The sequence below is a fragment of the Parus major genome, chromosome 5 (genome assembly GCF_001522545.3).
Source record: "Parus major isolate Abel chromosome 5, Parus_major1.1, whole genome shotgun sequence".
NCBI classification, from domain to species: Eukaryota; Metazoa; Chordata; class Aves; order Passeriformes; family Paridae; genus Parus; species Parus major.
The window spans coordinates 19082802-19103473 of NC_031774.1; the positions used below are offsets into that span (position 1 = coordinate 19082802).

Here is a 20672-nt window from a genome sequence, read left to right on the forward strand (position 1 = left end):
AGGAAGGAAGGAAGGAAGGAAGGAAGGAAGGAAGGAAGGAAGGAAGGAAGGAAGGAAGGAAGGACATTTGCAATGGAAATCATTAGATCTGTTTTCAGAGAGCAGGTAAGCTTCATGCTTTCGGACCTCATGTTAGAGACTTGTCTTCATAAATAAACACCCTTGGTGCAGTTACTGCCTGAATTTATACACATAATAAACCCAGGCATTGCTTCAGGTAATGAAGTCTCTACACAGCACAAGGAATAATCCTAAGGTAGTGGCTAAGTCTGGTTTATGGTTGATCTGAGGGGAGGATTGGGAATGGCCCCCCAAAATGAGCAGTTGGTTGTGACAATGATTAATGGCCTGGGAAAGCAGAAAATCAAATATTCTGTGTTTGTCTCCAGGTGATGAAGCATTCAAAGTTAGGAGCTGTGTCAACAAAAAGCCCTCCTGGCTTTCTACATAGCTTGCCTTTCCCAAAAGTGGAAGTATGACAGATGAAGCTGGGTAGTCTGAATTGAGCTGTGGAGCTATCTAGACATTCTGGATGCCATGGTGTAACTTGACTTCCCTCCCCACACTGTAAATTGCAATCCCTAAATGTGCTGAGGAAGTGCTTGAATATTGTAAGCAAAGAAGGTGAGACATTAAATGGAAAGAAGAGGTATAGCTGGGCTCAACACTTGCCTTCAAAAAATCTTGGCAGTGGCTAGAAGCACCTATAAAGTCTAGAAACCAAATAGTTGTTTAATAGATAGGAGAGAAAAAAAAATCCCCTTCAATAGAGTTGAGGAGGAGGGGAGAATAATTTTTAATTATAAGCTTAGTTTTTCATCTGATTACTAATACAGCTTAATTTAACACAACTTCTTAGGAAAAGCAAGTGAAAAATGTAACTGTGGTAAGGGATAAAAGATACTCCCTGGGTAAACTATATCAGGAGAACAAAAGAAGAGTAGTTGCTAATTATGAATTGGCAGGGCAAAGCTCAAATAAGTAATCAAAGTAAAAGGCAACCCTTGAAAAAACTAATGAAGTATAGAACATCTCTGAAACACAGTGGTGCTGTAAAGACACTATTTCTGGTACTCATGGTACTCAAAATTGAGCTCTTGTGACACTCTGGGGAGTGCCTGGCTGGGGAGCTTTGCCACAGAACCAATACAAACCTACTGATGCAGATGCAGTTAGAAATATTATGAGATACAACACAACATTGTCCCATACCTATCATAGTGTTACTTTAACAGAGTGAATCCTGTATCTGGCATTAAAAGGAAGAAAGCCCTACAGAAAACTAAACAAAGCAACCCAACAGAAAACACAGCCACCAAACTATGGATTTCTGCATAGGATGCTGTCTGTAAAATGATAAATTCACTGTGAGTTAATTACTCTTTGTGAGTCTTGCAAAATGAGCTACAGAACATGGGGCGATTTATATTACCCACCCCTGCAAAAAGCAAGGGCATGTGAGCAGTGCATTGAGACCATGCATAGAACCAGCAGAATTCATTCATCCAGTACATTCATTTCAGAAGGCCATGCATTTTTATTGCCAAGTTGATGCATTAGCTTTCCATAATGCAAATGGAACTGAATGTGTCAAGGAGCACAACTGTATTTTAACAGCAGTTAGGAGATCGGTATTAGCAATAGGCTCATATCCCAGGACAGATTTACTCTGTTTAATTTTGTCTGTTGCAAAGGAGAGGTTAAATCTAGATACATTATTAAGCAGATAAAGCAACTTCTTATACAGTGCTTAGAAGAGCAACATCTGCTCCTGGGAGATTTGTCATCCGGCATAGACAAACTGCATGTTTATCAAACAGCTCCTGTCTTATTAGCTAGAGGTGGGCTTTTATTTATTTATTTGTTAATTTATTTATTTATTTACTTCCTTATAATAGCAGATCTGAATAGGAAGACAGTTTTCAATCATTCCAAACTCAGTTTAATTTTTGTCCTTTTCTTGCCTAAAGTATTTTAAGTATTTTTTTTTCCTCACATCTTTTTTTTTTTTTTTTTTTTTTTTTTTTCTTCAAGGTGGCGAGGAGAGGGGAGAAAGAGGCAGAAAAAGTGATGAGAAGGGAGAGCAAACTGGACAAGACCCCTGTGGTTTCCTGGGCTCAGCTTCTCCCTGAATGTGAGGGTGCTCAGAACACAGCTTTTACACAGGAGAATGTTGAGTGCCTGGCTCTGAGGTAACATCACTTACAAGAAATCTTACACCTGATTTGAAGCAGTGAAGCTGAATCAAAATTAGGTCTTTTCTGTGCCATCAAAATTGAATTAATATGCCCATATAACTAAATCAAACTTCGTGGCAGAAAGCAGGGAGCTGCCACCAGGCCAGAGTCCTGGAAGCTGGAAGAAGAGGCAGGATCTTGCTGACCACATGCTGTGACTACCTGGGTAATGAGCTCTATAACGCACAGTTTTGTCTATGGTCTTCTCAAGTGCACAGCACAGTAGTAGATAGTTGAAGCAATTGTTTGGGAGAGAGGTATAATGCTTTTTCAACATATTTGCTCCCCAGAAAACAGCAGTTAGTTTGTTGAGCTTGATCTTTCCCATGGCAAAATTCATTTTTATCTGTTTTTCAGATCTGACCTCATAAATTTGGAGGTCAAATTTGCTGCTCATAAGGAGGACTATTATTTCTGAGCACACAAAATATTTCCCATCTTCACACTAACACTCAGGCACAAAGGAGAGACAGTCTAGCCTATCCACCTCTCCTTATCTCTTTCAAGCTTATTAACTATTCCTCAGCAGACAGGAGGAGCCATTCTATATTTCTGAGTGTTTCCACAAAGCTGAAAGATGAACATTACTAGTAGCTTCATAAAATTCATGTCAGATTGTTGCTATGTTTTATTTGTCAGAGTGCTGAGCTTGTGACATCCAGAGGGCTCAGAATATATCATAGTCTTCCCAAAAAGCATTTGCCAAAATAGAGTGCCTACTGTCTCCCCTGCCTGCACAGCCAACTTCTCTTTGATGCTGAAGGAGATGAAGACACATATCAAAAGGAATGAACTGATGCCCTACAAGTTTATGAGGCTTGGGGTCAAAGATAAAAAAGCATCAGAAGGCACCAAGTTGTAAACAAGAAAACACTATTGGCCTTGACTTTCAGCATACATTGAACTGTGTGCTTCACTCTGCTATAAAGAATAGAAAAAACCAAAAGGTAAATTTGTGTAGAAGCTACTGCGCTGTTTATAAAACATATGCTTTGGAATATGCATATAAAGTATGAATTCATATACACAGCAAAACCACGTACCACTAAACCAGGCAATTTTGAAACATATTCTGAGAGTAAATTTTATTTTTTAAAAACCAAAATACATGTTTGTGATGGTAATACAATTTCAATACTTAGGCTTCTGGGCATAAAGGGTGAAAATTTGAGCTGCAGTAGAATTCTCAGAGATGCGTTTCCTAAAAACTAAGGTAACTTATCCAGGCTTGTGGCTCATAATAGGAAGTGCTACCTAGTGACTTGGCCTGCATCTATATTTACATGGTTAGTTAGACCTCTAAAAGGCTTTTTACTGTGTCAGTGCCCTGCACTTCTGTATGTGTGCTGAGTCCTGAGAAGCAAAGTCTTCCAAAACACCTTACTGCTTTTGGAAAGCCCATCATTTGGCCTCCTTGCAAGAAGCAGAGTATCTTCTTGTCAGAAGATATTACAAAGTTACGACTTCATTATATTTTGTATCTAAAGCCAATTAGCTCAGACACAAAACACAGAAGTCCTTTTGCTTCTGCCTTGTTTTATTACGCTGCTGTTTGCAGATAGTTTACAGCAGTGTCATTGGTCCTTACCTCTACTCCATGTAGCCTGCATTATTCATGTGCTGTGTCTTATTCATTTAGACTAGGACCCTTTGAAGTTCAGAGTGGCTTAGCTTCTCTGTGGACTTCTAATAATCCAAAAAAGAAAAAAAAATATATGGAGCTCCTCTCCTAAAATATGAGGGGAATCATAGGATAGGCGGAATGCCCTGGTTGCTATAAAACTGAAAATTTCATTTCTCAGGGACAAACTGAAAGGAGTAAATCCCATGACAGTATCCATTTAATGGTGTGTATTTCAAAGGCTGCAGGACTGAAGTGAGAGAGAAAGGCACTCTGAGAGAGAGAGGTGAGTGTGGAGAAATGGGAAGAACTTGGTAACAAATTAAATGACAAAAAAGTCCAATATTAACTACTCTGCAATAGAACTATTCAGAAGTTTCATATCAAAGTCTTAAACTTGGAAATGAGTGCTTTTTAGGGAGAAAGATGAATGGATAGCAATTTAATGCATCCACATCAACACTGCATATATAAAAAGTTTATTTTGTTTATTGTGTGTTTGGATTGATGTTGTACATGGACAGGCAGAAGTTTGCCCATAGAGATGGGCCCATAAAATGGATCTTGCCAGCATTTTAGGTTTTCTATCATGTAAAGAGTCTACTCAGGAGACACTTCAGGTTTACACAATGTAAACACAACTAATTCCTTTTGCCTTGAGACTGAGAAGTCTCTGGAATGCTGGGGTCCTTCTTCCAGCAGCTGCCAGATGCAGCCTTGGTGGCAGGCTTTGGGGCAGCAAGAGCAGTCTCTGGTGCTGGCAGCACTGCCAGCCCTGCCCATGCCCCACACCAGGTCCCCACTTCTTGTGAGCACTCTGAGATACTTTGGTGTTCTAGGAATGTTACAAGCTAAAGGGAAAGGCCAGGTCCTCCTATTTTGCTGCCCTTGCAGGGCAGCACTGCAAAGAGCTGTCTTTGCTACATCCTGAGACTTAGATTACTAAGATGGAAGGAAATAAATTTCAAGTAGGTAAAAATATGGGAGTACAAACTTGCTTTGTCTCTAGATTCTATGAGCTAGCTTGCCTAGAAGGACCAGTAATTTTCAGCACCAAAAAAATGACACTGTAAGACTAAAAGGATTTTAAAATGAAAATAGGGGAAGGAGGGGGTAGGGAGAGGGAAAAAATTTCGTTATTCTAGAGCTGTTAATCTGTTAACAAGAGAGGTATTATTTTGTTATTCACGTCAGAGATTGTCTCTCTGCCAAATCCATCACAAGAAATTCTAGTAATTAGTCCACACAGACACTTATGCATCTAATCAGATTTGAGATACTTGTGCTCTTGGCACAAATAATGTTTTCTAGTTACTTAAGACCAGTTAAATTGGCATTTAGCTGAAGCTATCACCTGCACTGAACATGTGAACTTGTGCTTGTCAGTAAACTACCTCAGACTTTTTTGATAGAGAATAAAAGAGAGAGATGAAAGAAAGCACTGGGAGGTGCCAAAACTTTCAAAGAATCATTGAGACTGGAAAAGACCTCTGAGATCATTAAATCCTACTGTTAAGCTGGTGTCATACTCACAACTAAACCTTGTTCCTAAGTGCCAATTCCACTTCTTTTTTATTATTATTATTTTTTAACACTGCCAGATAGCTACTGGAGATTTACTGAGGGAGTAAATCACACTACTGAGCAGAGATCTTGTCCAGTGATCTCAAATACGTATTGAAAATAAGGATTTTTAAGCAAGTATTTCATCATGATGCTTTAAATGATAACTTCAACTGATTTGCTATCAATAACACTTTGTGGCAATGTGGAATTGTGACACTAAAAACATGCTGGAGTCAGCAAGATAATTTCAGTTTTCAAGCATCTGAAAACTCATTTTATTATGTAAGGCACTAAAAATAAATTGGAATAAAACCATGTATATCTCCTTAAAAAGTGAACACAGTAAAAAGAAACAATTGGCACAATATATTTGTACTCCTGAATACTAATTCACTCGCAGAAATGGTGCAAAAAGCAAAGGTTTTCTTTTCCTCAAGAGCTAGGAGTTGGTAAAAAAAAAAAAATTACATTCCTGTAAATAAATTCTGCTTTGGTCATACTTATTTTGGTTGAATTGATCCTTTTGTCAGAGATCCAAGATTATCTAATAAACAATTTTTTCAAAGCAAAAATGTAGCTAAAATTATCACCATAAGTCTTAGTCCAGTATTTATACGTAAAATGTCTGATGCTTTTAATGAAAAGATATACTATTTTGAATGAAACAATATATTATTTTCACATGCAAAAATCTATCTCTAGTAATTTGTGGAAACAGTAAAAAAAAAATATCATACAAGATTTCTCATAAAACTTATATTAACTGGTCTGAGAACCAAAAGCTACCATGTCACCTTGAAGCCTGACTGTATGGCATGAATTATGTGCTAAAAATCATCAGTGTGTCCCAAAACAACAACTTAGTCTCAACAAGTCATAAAAGAATGTGGATTGCTGATTGATTGTCAATTCTTGCCTTCACAGGAAAACATTCATCAAGCAGGAGGGCCAGATGAGTGGGCTCAGATTAGACACTGTGGAAATCACTGCTCTCATGAATTAGAGAAAGTGAACCTCTGAATATCAGTGACAGATTTTTACAGCAGAGGTGGCACAGTCTTTTACACCGAGCTTCCTGTAGTCACCAAGAAATGCTTTCCTTTCTTCAATGCACACAGATTTTCAAGCAGAAGCTGCACCATTACCAAGTAATTTACATATAAATTAATCCATATTAGACCATATGAATCACTCACTCCTTCACAGGAGTGATCACCATCCAGTTGGTCTGATTGCCTAAGCCAACATATCCATCATCATAATTTGTTTTAAATCATTAGGTAGACACTCCCGTTAATGGGCCTTGTGTTACAGTTCTACTGGAGACAGGCCTAAGGAACAAAGTCCAGCTCTGAAGTTCAAGTTTCCAGTTATTTGGCACACTCAAGAGTGATATTTAAATGCATGATGCTGCTTCAGGCTGTGCAAACAAGGTCTGATGCACAGGAACACCAGGGAAAGCCAGGACCTTGCTGCCTCCAGTACAGACTCTAGGTGAAGGTTGTGTTGCTAAATGTTCCTCTCACACAATATCACTCAATCTTCATTGCTTCCAACTTTTTCTTTAGCAACAACTGCCTCTAATTTCTGCTAAAAAACCTGGTCGATTAATGCCTTGGTGGCAGCAGTTTAATTTTCCTGGCATGCATTTCTTTTTCTGAAGGAACCTGTTAAGTTTAAGGAGTGAAGCTGTTTTGAGAGACCAGAAATTACTGGGTAGTAGATCTATGAGCCTGGTAATTCCCAGAGTCACTCAGCTTCCTCTGGGAGTTACATGTTGGTTTCTACCACAGAAGACAGTACTTCAGAATTAAAAAAAACCTAACCAACCAATCCAGGCCAAATCAGTCTTGACTAATTTACTGCAGCAGATGTGTGAAAGATGCATAAGATGCATAGAATTAAGGAGCTTTTTTTTTTATTTTTTTTTTCCTCCATCTCAAGCCAAGTTAAAATGAAATACTCTCATTAAAAGGTTATCTGGTGTAACAACCTAGCCAGTAAAAGGCAGAAGGAGAAGGCTGTATTATTCTGTGAATTGTTTTATGAAGTATCTCCGATACTGACAATCAGTGACCTAAATCCTTCAACAAGGAGAGATTTATAAGAACTTGTCTATGGAAGCAAAGTGTTTCTACTGACTTCAGGCAGCCCTGGGATCAGGGATTAGCAGAATTGCTCATAAATATGGCTTACAGCTACAGAATGCCACCACTGGGAGCCTTCAATAGGAAGCTATGTGTAAACATGCCTATGGAAACAGTCTTCACATACTGATCATGAAGTGGATGGGATTTAATAGCTTCACAGACCTATCTGTTGGACTTTGTAAAGGTGCTTTCCTTTATTAGCTCACACCATTTTTATTTATGCCCATAGAATTTTGCTGCCAGTCATTTTTTTGTTCAGGGTTATTTCAAAATCTCCCACTTGGAAAATCCCAACCTGTGGGACTCCCGTGTGGATCAAGGATGAGTGTAAATCTCTACCTGGCACTATCTTCTTAAAGGGCTGCATTTTTGTTGTAGCTGTTGTTTCTCTTTTTTCTTTTTCTTTTAATGAATGGTAAGCATTATAAGATGGATCAGATAGAATTTAAATATCACAAGCTGTTAAATACTAAACACTTCAGGAATACTTAATTAAGCAGCATTACGCAGCATGTGGCCAGGCTCTGAGTGGCTATCACATTCCTGGGATGGTATCACGCTGGAAAAGCCCATCTGATTACCTTTATTAACCATCTCAGAACGGTAGTAATTAACTACTGCAGAAATTTACTGTCAAAAAAAGCACATTGTTATCAGTGAAATTAATGCAAGTTTTCACAACACTGCACTTTATGGGCATTACTGCCACACACAAAGCAGTACTGGCAAATAATTTCGCAGCCCATTTGAGTTCAGGTAATATTAAAGCTGTTACATAATACAAATTTTAAGCTGGATAAGTAGGTGGAGTAGAGATTGCTGCTACCTGTGTGGTGCTGGCAATCTGTGACTAGCATCCTCTGATAAATGAAAATGGTGAATCTTAAGTCTGGTCTTCAGAGACTGCGGCTACATCCACTCTGTGAAAATGTATTCTGATTGCATGACTGTACTTTGACATTAACTGCCAAAACTGCAGCCACTGTGGGTTTGATGTGGCTACGCATATCATTACAGCAAGAAATTAATTCAAGGATCATCATGTCAGGGCAGCTTAGTGACTGGGGCCTGGTATACTGCTGAAAGTACTGAGCTTCCTGCCTGAGCAAGGTAAACTATCAGACCCCTACAATTAATGGTCACTTTAGTCATTGCACCCTCCATCACCGTGCTGCTCCTAACCCCATGTGTTCAACAAGGGACAAATTGCTTTCTACATAAGTAAATCTTTGGCAGAAGCAAGGAGAGATGCGTGCTAATGTATCCCAGCTGCTGATTAAACATGTCAAAACCTTAAACTGCCTTTTTTCTTGCAGCTCCATGTGTGATTGTTTTCACTTCTTGCCCAAAGCTGCTGGGAATTTGTGCACAGCAAACCAGTGACTACATGTACCCCATGGATCATTGCTGGGCAAAGCAACATCTCCATATACTGTCTTTCCAGAATCCATTAGTATGCCAAGGAGTGAACTATTCCAGCCCCTTGAGCAGCTTCAAGGACACATCACACCATTTAAAATCTCTCTGACAGAAAATATGTCTTTTGTCTTCCCTTAGAAGGGAGCGATTGCCCAAGCCATTCATATTGAGCCCAGGGTCAGCAATGGCTTTCCCAAACATAAAATGGTGTGACTTTGAAGCCCATTCTCACTGCCTCGCTGGGTCAGAAAGCAGGATTTTTATTCTTTTTGAAAAGGGGAGAATTGCCACTTGCCAGTACTTGCTTCTGAACTCTGGGATGGGCAGAAACAGCAAATGTAGTGTCATGATACTGGCAGAGTGAAAAAAGGAGTTTGAGAAAGGATGTTGTGACATATGCCAAGACCTGAGCTATTTGAGTCAAAATTACAGAAACAACCAGTTTTACTTTATGAGTTAGAAAATTTCTCATATAACGAATCAAAATTATCTCAAATGTTCTTGAAATAGCCTTTTTTTAGCAGATGTCATGAAAAGACAGTGGAAGGAAATGATGCATGTTTATATTATGACCATTTCAAACCAATGTTGATTACCTCTTTGTGTCATATTTCACCAACATATATTATATATCAAGTTGGCAAAGTACTCTAATATCTTTCAGGATTATAAGCATTAAATTGGGGCAAGATAGTGTTATTTAATAATCCATTTAGTACATTAGTTATAAAATAAATCAGTGTCACTATTGACACTTGATATTTCTTGCACACTATTCCTCTTCAGGATTTACCACTGGCTCATTTATGCAGGCGAAAAAGACAAAAAGGAAAGACAGTAACTTGTGAACCAGGAGACATTTTTAAAACATGTTTTAAAATTATACTGCTATTTTTCAACATCTGCCTTTGGCAGCCTTTCCTCCCTCAGAATAGTTACTAGTCAAGGCATTATTATTGCATATGTTCTGAGGATGTAGGATACTCTTCAAAAGGCTTTATTTAAATGAAATAAAATCTGTAAGCACACTCATTCCCAACAGCACAGTATAAACATTTAACAGAAATAAAACAACAAAAATCTGGGGACCGGATGAGAAAATGAGTTCAAATTCATACTCATTCTCACTGAACAGTCTCATCCTTGGTCTCTGTACTGTTTAATTCTCTTATTATGAGGAAAAAGGTTGAGTCAAGAGAAAGTGTGAGTCCCTGAAGGGGGACTGTGTAGATGCTGCAGCACTGAAAAGTGATTACTAAGAGACTGATAATAAAAATAGCAGTGAATCACTTGACTGACGCTGAGTTACTACTGGAAGTATGGCACCACCAGCTTGCCTGATGCACAGACAGATTTTTCTTCAGTTTCCAGATTCCTGCAATTATGTTGTTGTTGTTGTAAGCAACAAAATATTTCAAATAATGATAGCAATTAACAATGAAAACATACATTATGAGACTCATGCAGTGTGCTCAAGGCATGAGCACACACAATCCTTCTTTCTCTTGATACTACGGAAATATCTTTACATCATAGGATAGCATTTAAAGTCTCCATACACTCTTTTCCTTTTGGGCTTGACATAAGAACTCTGGATTGACAGAGTAAAATTGTCTGAGTAGGTAAAGGTGAGCCTTAAAGCAATTTTCAAAACTGAACTCTCAATATTTAAGCCTTACTGAGGAGAAGGAACACAAACATCCTGGAGCTTTGTGCTCAGACCAGCAGCAAAGGCCCAGGTGTCCCAGGTGAGATAAGGTGGCATTGATTTGCCTGAAGTCCAAGGCTGTGGTCCTTAGATCACCTTCCTGCATCTTTTAGAAATGGATTTTGCAGCAGCAGGAGCTTTTGTCAGGAGGTTTTTCTGGGAAGGCTGTCTCCAACTCCAAGGTTCCCTTCTCAGCCCGAGGAGGACCATGAGGAGCACCAAGGCTCTAAGCAGTGTGTGTGTGTGGAGCACTGTGCCCTTTCTTGCACCTTCAGAATTCCTTACACAGGTGCAGTACTGGATACCAAAATAAAGTGCAAAAGCACTGTCTAAATCCCAGCAAGCCTTATATAGGCTTTTTTTTTTTTCTTATTTGCTATTTAGTCTTCTTTCCTATATATAGGAAATATAAGACATGACCTAGGTGAAATGAATTTGAATTTGCAGACTGGTGATGAGGGACAAGCGTGAATACTGAAACACAGACACTCAGTGAAGTGGCCAATTCTTTACAGTCTTGAGGTATAACATCTCTAAGAGATAGAAAGGAGTTAATTGAACAGAATAATGAAGATTGTTCTAATTCTGTTTTGTTACTTAATGCCAACCAGAGTTAGTGACATGTAAAAAGTGAGAACTCTATGCTATTAAAAAGATGCCTGAAAAATGTAAGGCTGGTTGTTCTTGAAACCTATCTTTTACACTAAACAAAACCCACCAATTTAGCTTCCTCAAAGAGTTATTGATTTTAGATTCTCTTTTAAATCAGCAATTAATAGGAAACTGCCCCTTTGTGCTAATGCAAATTTGTTTACTCACAGTAGGTGTTTAGATTTTTAACATTAGTTTCTAAAACACATTCTTTTAAAGTACACAAATCAGCTTTTTATTATTATTATTGTTTCCTTTTTATAAAGAGAGATTTTGGTTCAGAAGAGACTGTGAATAAATGCTCTTGGACTTTTTGTAAAGGCCACTCATTGACTGCAACTCCCACTGAAGTCCGTGGGAGTTTTTTCACAGACTTCAAGGTATTAGTCTGATCTGGGTGAATTGACTGTAGCAAAAGTGCTTTAATAAAAGCAGAATTTGTGACACCAATACTATAGCTCACAGCCACTTTTTCTAGTCAGTCTGTGAATTTACAAGGCTAAATACAAAGGAAGCACTGCCTCCACAGAAACACATTTCAGGGAATGGTTTGAAGAGTGAGGCTTAATTTTTAAAAGGAAAGCAAAATAAATAAGAGAATATGTAAGACATATTTACAGGTACTTGAGCTGGTTGAGGGAGGAATGAAGGATAGAGACAGGGAGAAATTGCTCGAATAACTGGAAATGGGGAGGTGGCCAAAGTCATAGCAGTGGATGCAGATAGGGGATGTGCATTTACAGGAACTCCCATGGCTTGATGCCAAGCTCAGAGCTGAATTGACTCCTTCCTGGAAAAGCTGCCATGAGCTGAAGGTGCTCCCCCAGCTGGGGTCAGGAGGACCAGGAGAACACTGGTTGTACAAGTATTCAGAAAATTTTAACTATAGGGAATTTGTGATAGCCTTGTTCAGGTCATTGCCCTTCCAGTTTCTGCAGGAGTCACAGGCATCTATAGCTAGGAAGAGATTTTTATTTTTTTTTTTAATCTAAGTCTCCATGGTGCAGTAACATTTAATCTGACAGCAGGAGGTTGGGGTTGTTGACATGCTTAAGCCATTTTTTGTGATACCCTGTGAACTGAAGATATCACCTGGAAAGGTTTTTAACCCCACAAAGATTGTCTATTTCTAATTATTTATTATCTTTGCTCTTACAGAATTTTCCTGTCTTACATTTAGGACATTGATTCTTTTGCAGCCATCTTGTGATAACATTAATAATCCCCTTTTTTCATTTGTATTATCTCCTTGGAAATATTTATAGACTATGTTCATATTCCCCTGATTCCTTCTTTCTGTAGAGAGAATTAATTTTGTTTCCTCAGTCATTCTCTCTGCTATATGTTAGACTATAATCCTTCCACAGTGTCATTTTCTTGCCCTTCTATGCATTGTCTCTTCTTTCACAATATCATTTTTAATCATGGACAAGAGAACTGCATGTAACTTCTTAAATATAATTGAATACATGTTATCTGCTCTTTCAGAACTCTGCTCAACTGAACAAAGTGTAAGGCCAAGATGATACCTTCAACCTCCTTGTCATGTCAGAGCACTCATGCTAAACTGCACTTAGTTTATTTTAGTCTCAAAATACTATGGAGAAGAGATATCCACCCACACAGCATTAACATTTCCAACAGGTAAAAAAGGAGGGACAGAAGGTATTGAATTTAATCTCTTTTTATAATTTCACTTGTAGAATTAGAGACAGAAAGAGCCATCATTGATACTTTTACTGAGCATTTTTCAAGGTATATTGGTACAACACCTCAAGAGGATTTCGACTTTTAATTGCCCTATAATACTTGGTGGGTGTCCAGCTATTGTCCTGTAGTTTATCACCAAATCCAGCAGTGTATAAGTTTAATTCAGAGAGATGCTCTATAGAGACATACTGGTTTGGTTTAGATTAGAAAAAATATTAGGACTGCAATCTGTTCTTTTGATTCATATATCTGTTCATTTGTTCCTGTAATAGTACCACATCTACCAGCCTCATTAAGCATAATAGACCCATAAGTTCCTGGTGGGTTATAGGTTTCTAAAGTGTTACAAAGTAATTCTTGTCACTATAATTTAAACATGATGTTGTTGTTATTACTGAATCTATTTTATGGACCTTTTTTCCTAACCAGATATATGCAGAAATGCTTGGTTGTATATTGCTCTTGGCTGCAATGGTAAAAAAATCTGGGTAATTACAGCTGACGAATGGTGGGTACTGAGCTCTTGAATACCTACAGCAACCTTCTGCCCTAGCACACCTCACAGTGAAAGTGCTGCAGTATAATGCTAATGAAGAATATTACCTACCTGGCTCTGAAAACAAGCCCAAATTGTGCTCATTATGCATGAAGGTACTCATATTCACTGTCAGGAGCTTTGCCAATGCGCCTTTTTGATGTGATCAAATGACAGAACAACCCAAGGCATTATTGAATCCTACACTCAGAACTTGTAGATTTTTGTCTGTAGAAAATAGTGCTGCTCTAGTCATTCATCAATAGTAGCCAGAAAACAATGCATCTTGTATTCCAGGCAAGGAGATTCCAGTCAAGCCCTAGATCAAGATAAAGACATTTTTGTATTCTGCATTATACTTTATCTGTGAAGGGTAGCAAGCAAAATAATGCATCTTGCTTTTATAATACTATTTCTTCATCTCATAGAACCATATTTTGTAATTACCCAGCATTCCTTTAAAGATCTTAAAGGGTTTGTCAGCATCAACTGGTACAACCAAACGACCTCAGTGTTTTTCAAGTACATTGACAGTTGCTATTATATACCCTAAATGCATTCATTTGTCAGCTACTCACTATTTGAAACATCTGTAGTGGTGAGGTGATGGTTGGAGAGCCAGTCTCTAATATTCAGAATCAAGCTCCTTCCAGATATCATCTAGCATTTCAAGCCAGACTGGGTGGAAGTGGACACAAGAGATACAACTAAATTGTATCTCAAGAGCTGATCATGTTCAGTACTCATTAAAGGATTCACATTACCTTAGCTGCACACTGTTTAGGTGAAACCAGGGTGAACAATGGGAGCAACATGTTTTAAACACTCTGGAGTAGTTCCAGCAAGCCCTGCCTGTGCCCCTGCAGATGGATGGTCAAAACCACTGGATAGACATCCTTTGCACTCAATGGGAAAAGAAATATTAGGCTACAGAATGCCTGGAGGGGAGACCCTTTTCACTGAAGTACACTGAAGGATGTATAACTCATGGATTAGCTAAAGGACATATTCACTGGAAAAGCACAGGACACAGGAAAGCAAATTCAGTCTGGTCCTGCCCACTATTTTTTGCCTAGAATTTAGGTTATCCTACAAGGGCTTGGGTTTTCCCAGCCTGTGTTATCATAGTTGTTTTATAATCCTGTGAAGTTCTTATTTGCCTTAGGATTTTTTCCAATAAAGTTCTCTACTTTTGTTTCTGGAAATAATTTGTCCTTTGCTCTTCTCTATCTAGAAGACAGAGATCTAGATCATTGGCATCTAACAAATTATAGAGGGATATATAAAACCCAATACTACCGGTCATGACAAAAACTTTGCCTGGAAAATATACACATTTTCTTATAATTTCAATATTTGCTTATTTTACCTCATACCTTATGAATCTGTCAGGAATATCATAGAGTGGCAGATCTTTAAATTTTTTTTTAGAGTTTTTTTTTTTTTTCTGAACTCAAATTAAAAAAAAAAGTCTCACCAGGGACACTGGTAATTAGTTTTCCTAGTGTATTAGCTTTTCCCCATGTTTTTTCTCTCAGTCTTGTGCTTAAACATGGGAGATGAAGAAAGAAATATTTGCAAAAACTGTGCTATTGCAAATGTCAAAATGTTCAAGGTTACAAGTGGATTATTAATCATCTGAAAGGACTCAGTTGACAATCCATAAAAGGCAAAGTTTTTTATTTCTGTGAAAGATATCTTTTCTATCAAATCAGTTCTTCTTGGCAGAGTGACAACATTGGGTCAATAATTACTCCAGCCATTGAAGCTGATTTTGAAACCTTAAATCAAATTCAGGTAAGACCTGGTGTATAATAACCAAGAGCTTTCCTACAGCTTTGCAATACTGAGTAGACTCACATAACAGAAAACTACACACAAAACAGAAGTCAGTGGAAGCATTTTGGCTATGATACAAGTAATAGACCATAAGACTTAACTGGAATCCCCTCACACTTTCTACGCATTTACTGTTCCTAATAAAACCTCAGATATCCTGGAAAATGATCAGAAAGAATGTAACACTAAATAAATCTGGGCAGCTCAGAAGATGAAAGCAGCCAGAATCATATTTTACCCTGGGGACAAAACTACAAATCTACCTTCAAGCCAACAATGATGGAATTCAACACTGAATGAAAATTCTCATTCATGTAGAAATTTTATGCCATGTAGGAAAAATCCCTACAAAATCACAAGTGACTCTTGACCGACATTGGCCTACATCTTCAATCAATGAAGTAATTTTTTTAATCTATAAAGAGTAGAGAATTTTGATTGCTTCTTGTGAAAGTGTGGAGGCTCTTTTCTGTGCAGGTTCCTTCTTTTAAAAGTGCAGAAGAAGATTATAGCCTAAAGGAAATGACTAAAAGCACCAGAAATAAAGCAAAAAAAAAATGTTGTCTTCTGTCACCGGAAAAAAGCTCATGCTGCAAATGTACGTGTTTTTCTGTGTGTATATTTTCCCACAGAGAGCATGAGTGGAAAAAAGTGACAAAAGTGAAAAAAAAATCACCTCAGAGTTTCAGTGAAATAAAAAAAGTTTAAGAAGCTTTGCACCTCTGTCTCCCAAGCTTGCCTGAATCAACCGGGAGAGCAATAATGTTTGGAAGGCTGTTTGGCAGTGGGTTTAAGAGCCTTTCCCACTTGGCATGGTTATTGAACTCGGAGATTATTGCTGGTGTTATTGCCTTTGAGCAGGGCTGAACACAATGTGTGTCATGTACCCACCACTGCCCACTGAAAATCTATGGGAAAGCAGTCCTGGTACCCCATGGCTGGCCAGAGTTGTTCTGACCTCAAACAGTAACTGGGGTCTTGCAGATAAGAGCCCCAAAATGCTGTGATGTAGCAGAAATGCTCCTCTGTCATCAGTACTGCTCAGGAATCCATGTCTCTAGCAAACCAGGCTTCCCACTGAGAGCTCACCAAGCTGAACACCTTCAGTACATACCTTATTAATGATTATTCTCTTGTTAAGTAGTCAAATAAGATGTCTTGAGATTGCTTTGGGGGAGTGGAGAGAGACAGGTAAGAGATACACATTTTTTTAATGAGCAAACTAGCTTAATTCTCTAGAAGCCATTAAGCTACAGCACCAGATGTGAGTTGGGCTGTAAGAATTTTGTAGTGGGTTGATTCCTCTGTGGGGGAAAAATGAGTGCTGCATATGTTTGGGAAATAATTCTGAGTATGTTTTATTCACAAACAACAAATACTTAAGGTCATGTTCACCTTGTAAAGAGATTGCAAAAACAACAAGCAACCTACATATAATCAATCTATCATCAAGACTTCAGCTGGAAACACACCTGTGTCCCAGACTGTGCTATCAGCAGCTGCTGCCTGTCTTTGTCACCTCCATACAAGCACTGGGACCACCTTTAGGAAATATTTTGCACTGGTTATTTTTTGGATATATGGATTTTTTAAAATTTTGGATGTTGAAATAATGTATTCCTGCAGACCACCAGGATGGATGGAATTTAGCCTGCTGCTACTGGATGTGACTATATGACCTCTATTACAAATCATCCATAAACACAAAAATTTCTGTCAAAAGCCAAGCTCAATTATAATATCAAAAGCCAGTGCTCTTATTCGTGGTAGTAGCAAATGTGGAGAAGGAGATAACTGATATAGCATTAAATATAATAATTCCCTTACTTAAAAAGAAAAAAAAATCTACAGACCCTGAACAAACCAAAAATATACACATTTGAACAGGCAGAATGTTTTTGTACTGGTTTATGACTTTGCTTATGGAGGCTGTGGCTTTAATCCAGTACAAAATACTGATTCAATGGCTCAGGAACCACAGCTCATGCTTATTAGTCATTATGATGTCAGATCTCTCCTACCTACACATAAATGGTATCAGCTGCTCTCTTTGTACCAAACATTTGCTGTCAGGGTGGTACCTGAGGGGTGCTCAGCACTTGACCTGCTCTGGCTCCTGGCACTCTCTCTGACAGACTGGGTTCTGTGAAAGCCAAGTGGCAGCACCAGCTGGAGCTCTGCTGCCACAAACTCCCCAGATCCTTGGCCCAGAGCTGAATCTGGTATTGCAGGAGTTGGAACTAATAATAAAGTTCCTTTCCCTCACTCTACAGTGAGGAAAAACCTGTTTGAAACAGACTAAGGACTCCTTCAGGCTGGGCAATGTTGCATTTACTAAAGATCCAGGGCTCTCATGTTTAATTTCTGCAAAAGATGCTACTGGAAGGAAAATGATGGCACATAGCCAAGTAGTGTGAGCTCTGTCAAACTTGCATCAGAATGACTGTGCTATTTGATGGAAGACAATATTTGATGCCAGCTATTTCTGTTCAAGAAGAAGATAAAATTGTATCCCTTTGCTCTCCTCCCAGTCACTGGAAAAATACACATATACTTTCAGTGATATTTCCTTTTAAGGCTGAAGAAAATTCCTACTAAGGATGAATCAAGTGGGAGAAAATTTAGTAAGCATTTTTGTTGCTAGGAATAATTTAAGGAAATTAATTTTGGTTTAAGGGGCTGCCCTCAGGCAGAGCTGCATGCTGTCTTGAGGGCACTGTGTCAGTAAAGACAAAGAGTTAAATACTGCCAGGCATCTCCAGGTAAAGTTGGGTAGACTAAAGCCAATTTTATTTATACATCACTTCTTTCAGAGGGTAAAGTTTAAGAGTACAATAAAGTTCAAAAGCCTTAGGGATACTACAGCAATAAAACACCATATAGACAGAAGTAACAAGTCAGTAGTGAATTATCACCTGACATGAGCTGTGCAGGCTTATAAAAATTAGCTTCTAATGTAAGACATATCTGGACTTATTATAGATGAAGTTTCAGAACATATTTCTTCTATTTTACTTTTTTATTCTTTCTAAAAAAATATTTTAGGTATGTTTTCAAACAGTATCCAGAATTCTTTTGGAAAAGAAAATAAATATTACAACCTCCATGGTGTGTCTGTTATGTTTGAGCATGATTAGTACTCTGTGGCCATTTTTGTGTGCATTTGGTGCTCTAGCCCTTTTGTTTTAGTATTCCAAAGCAGTGACTTTTCATGTGATATCCAAAAATTGCTACTAATTTCTCTCTTACTACAGGAACCAAAAATTCTATACTTTATGTATGATCCCATTTTAAAAGTCAAGCCTTTTCAGTTTTGTAACATAACATCAATAACTTTTCATAATTGTAATCCCATAAAGTTCAACAGAAATTGAACCTCTCTTTTCAGCTACCTTAACAGTTTAGTTGTTTCACTGAATTGACTGGAAACCCTATTTGTGACTCAGAAAGCTCTTTCACCATTTGATTTCTGATGTTGTGTCATTAACATAAAATTAATCATTACTTGGTTTTTCTATACTTACAGCAGATAATGTTTTTACCTAGGAGGTAAGAGTACACTACTTGTTATTAATATGTAAGTAATCAATGTTTTGCAATCATGTTGGTATATTAAGATACCTAAATTATAGAGACTGTCATAAAAGCCTAAAAGTTTATAATTATATTTGACAGTCTCAAAAAGTATAGATAGTTCTCTTTCACCATAGCATAGAAGATGCTTAATTGTGCACCATCTAGGCTAGGAAAATTAAATCCTTAGAAACACTGTTATGTGTTTGTTGAAATTTAATATGAAGGAATAGAGCCAATAACATGAATTTCATTTGCAGAAAGAACAAAAATGTTGTATTGACAAATAAATAGATATGTTTAGTAAAAAAAAATATCCTCTTTTATAAAACAAATGAAAGAAGTGTCACTGAAAAATGGACTGTCAGATTGCTGCTGGTCTAATGCTGTTCTTTCTGCAATGAACATTATGCATTAGTGAGCTGAGAGCAACAAACTGGAATTATTTTGAGATACTACATATTATTTCTTTAGAATAATACAATCAGCTATTCCATCTCGGGCAAATCGGTCCCTTAAGCTATTAATGTATCCTGATTATTTGTCTCATAAGCAGCCAAATGGAACAGAAAAAAAGCAGGAGTTGTACTTTCTTAGTGAATTTCTCCTATGTGGTAAACATGCTTGCAGAAACAATTAAGCACCCTGAAAAGAACATCTCTCATTTCCTGTGAAGCATAGCTGAATTTGGTATCAGCATCTGTGAATACAAGAAAGTTTCTGCAATACCTGGTTAATCTCTACATATTTGTGAATAAATTGTCATTTACAGTGACCTTCATTGCTTATGAAATATGGTCATGTTTTTAGGCAGTGTTGTCTTTTTTGTTTTCAACAAACTATAAACTAGATGAAACGTCTGATATATTTTGAGAATGTCTGTCTTTTCTTGGCATGTGTCTGATTTCTATTTTCTGGTAAAAAACTGGAAATATTCCTGTTCTTAATGGAAATAATGTGAGCTCAGTCTCGTTACTCCTTATTCCATTCCTCATTTCAAGGGTTTCTCCATAGCTGCACCATCCCAGTTGCTGTATTCCACTCCCAGATCTGAGGGGCAGCTGGGGAGAGATGTGTCCTCTTCCCAGATGAGCACAACCATCACCCTGATGCAATGGTGAGGGATGCTGGAGAGCACAGTGTATGGCCTTTGAAATGCAGAGAGGAAAGGCTGGACTTGTAAAACATGTATAAAATCCCTGGAACCGCTTTGTCCTTGTCTGTTGCAGGAGATACTCAAAAAAACTCATCTGAATGAAAAAGAATCCTCTGTGGGCTGGGTGAAGCATTGTAAATATGATCTTGAGGAATGCAATGAGGAGACAGACTAATTAATTAGCTAATTATTACTTGGAAAACGATAACGCTTATCTTCACGTCCATGAAACACTCCTGGCTAAGGGATGGCTTGGGATCTAGAGGAACTTGGATTCTTTGCCATTTTTATAGTATTACTAAATGCTGCTCAGAGGAGGGCTGGAAGCTGTGGTAGGGGCACTTTATGCTTGCAGGGCTTGTTGGCTGGTGCTGCAGAGGTCTCCCTGTCCATACCCTCTTCTCCTTACCCTCCTGCTTTGTGTTGTCCTCTCCCTAGGGAGAGCAGCCTTGGCTCAGCCTGGACACCCTCCCCTCTTTCCCCAGTGAGGCCTCGGAGGTGCTGCTG

The 20672-nt window shown here is 38.1% G+C and overlaps 1 long non-coding RNA gene across 1 annotated transcript; it reads left to right on the top strand.

Annotated features, from left to right (window-relative positions):
- The first annotated feature begins 2038 nt into the window (after positions 1-2038).
- Positions 2039-19784, top strand: LOC117244577. Its single transcript, XR_004497935.1, has 2 exons — positions 2039-2192; positions 4040-19784. It is a non-coding gene; the product is annotated as an uncharacterized LOC117244577 (long non-coding RNA).
- Positions 19785-20672: the final 888 nt, after the last annotated feature.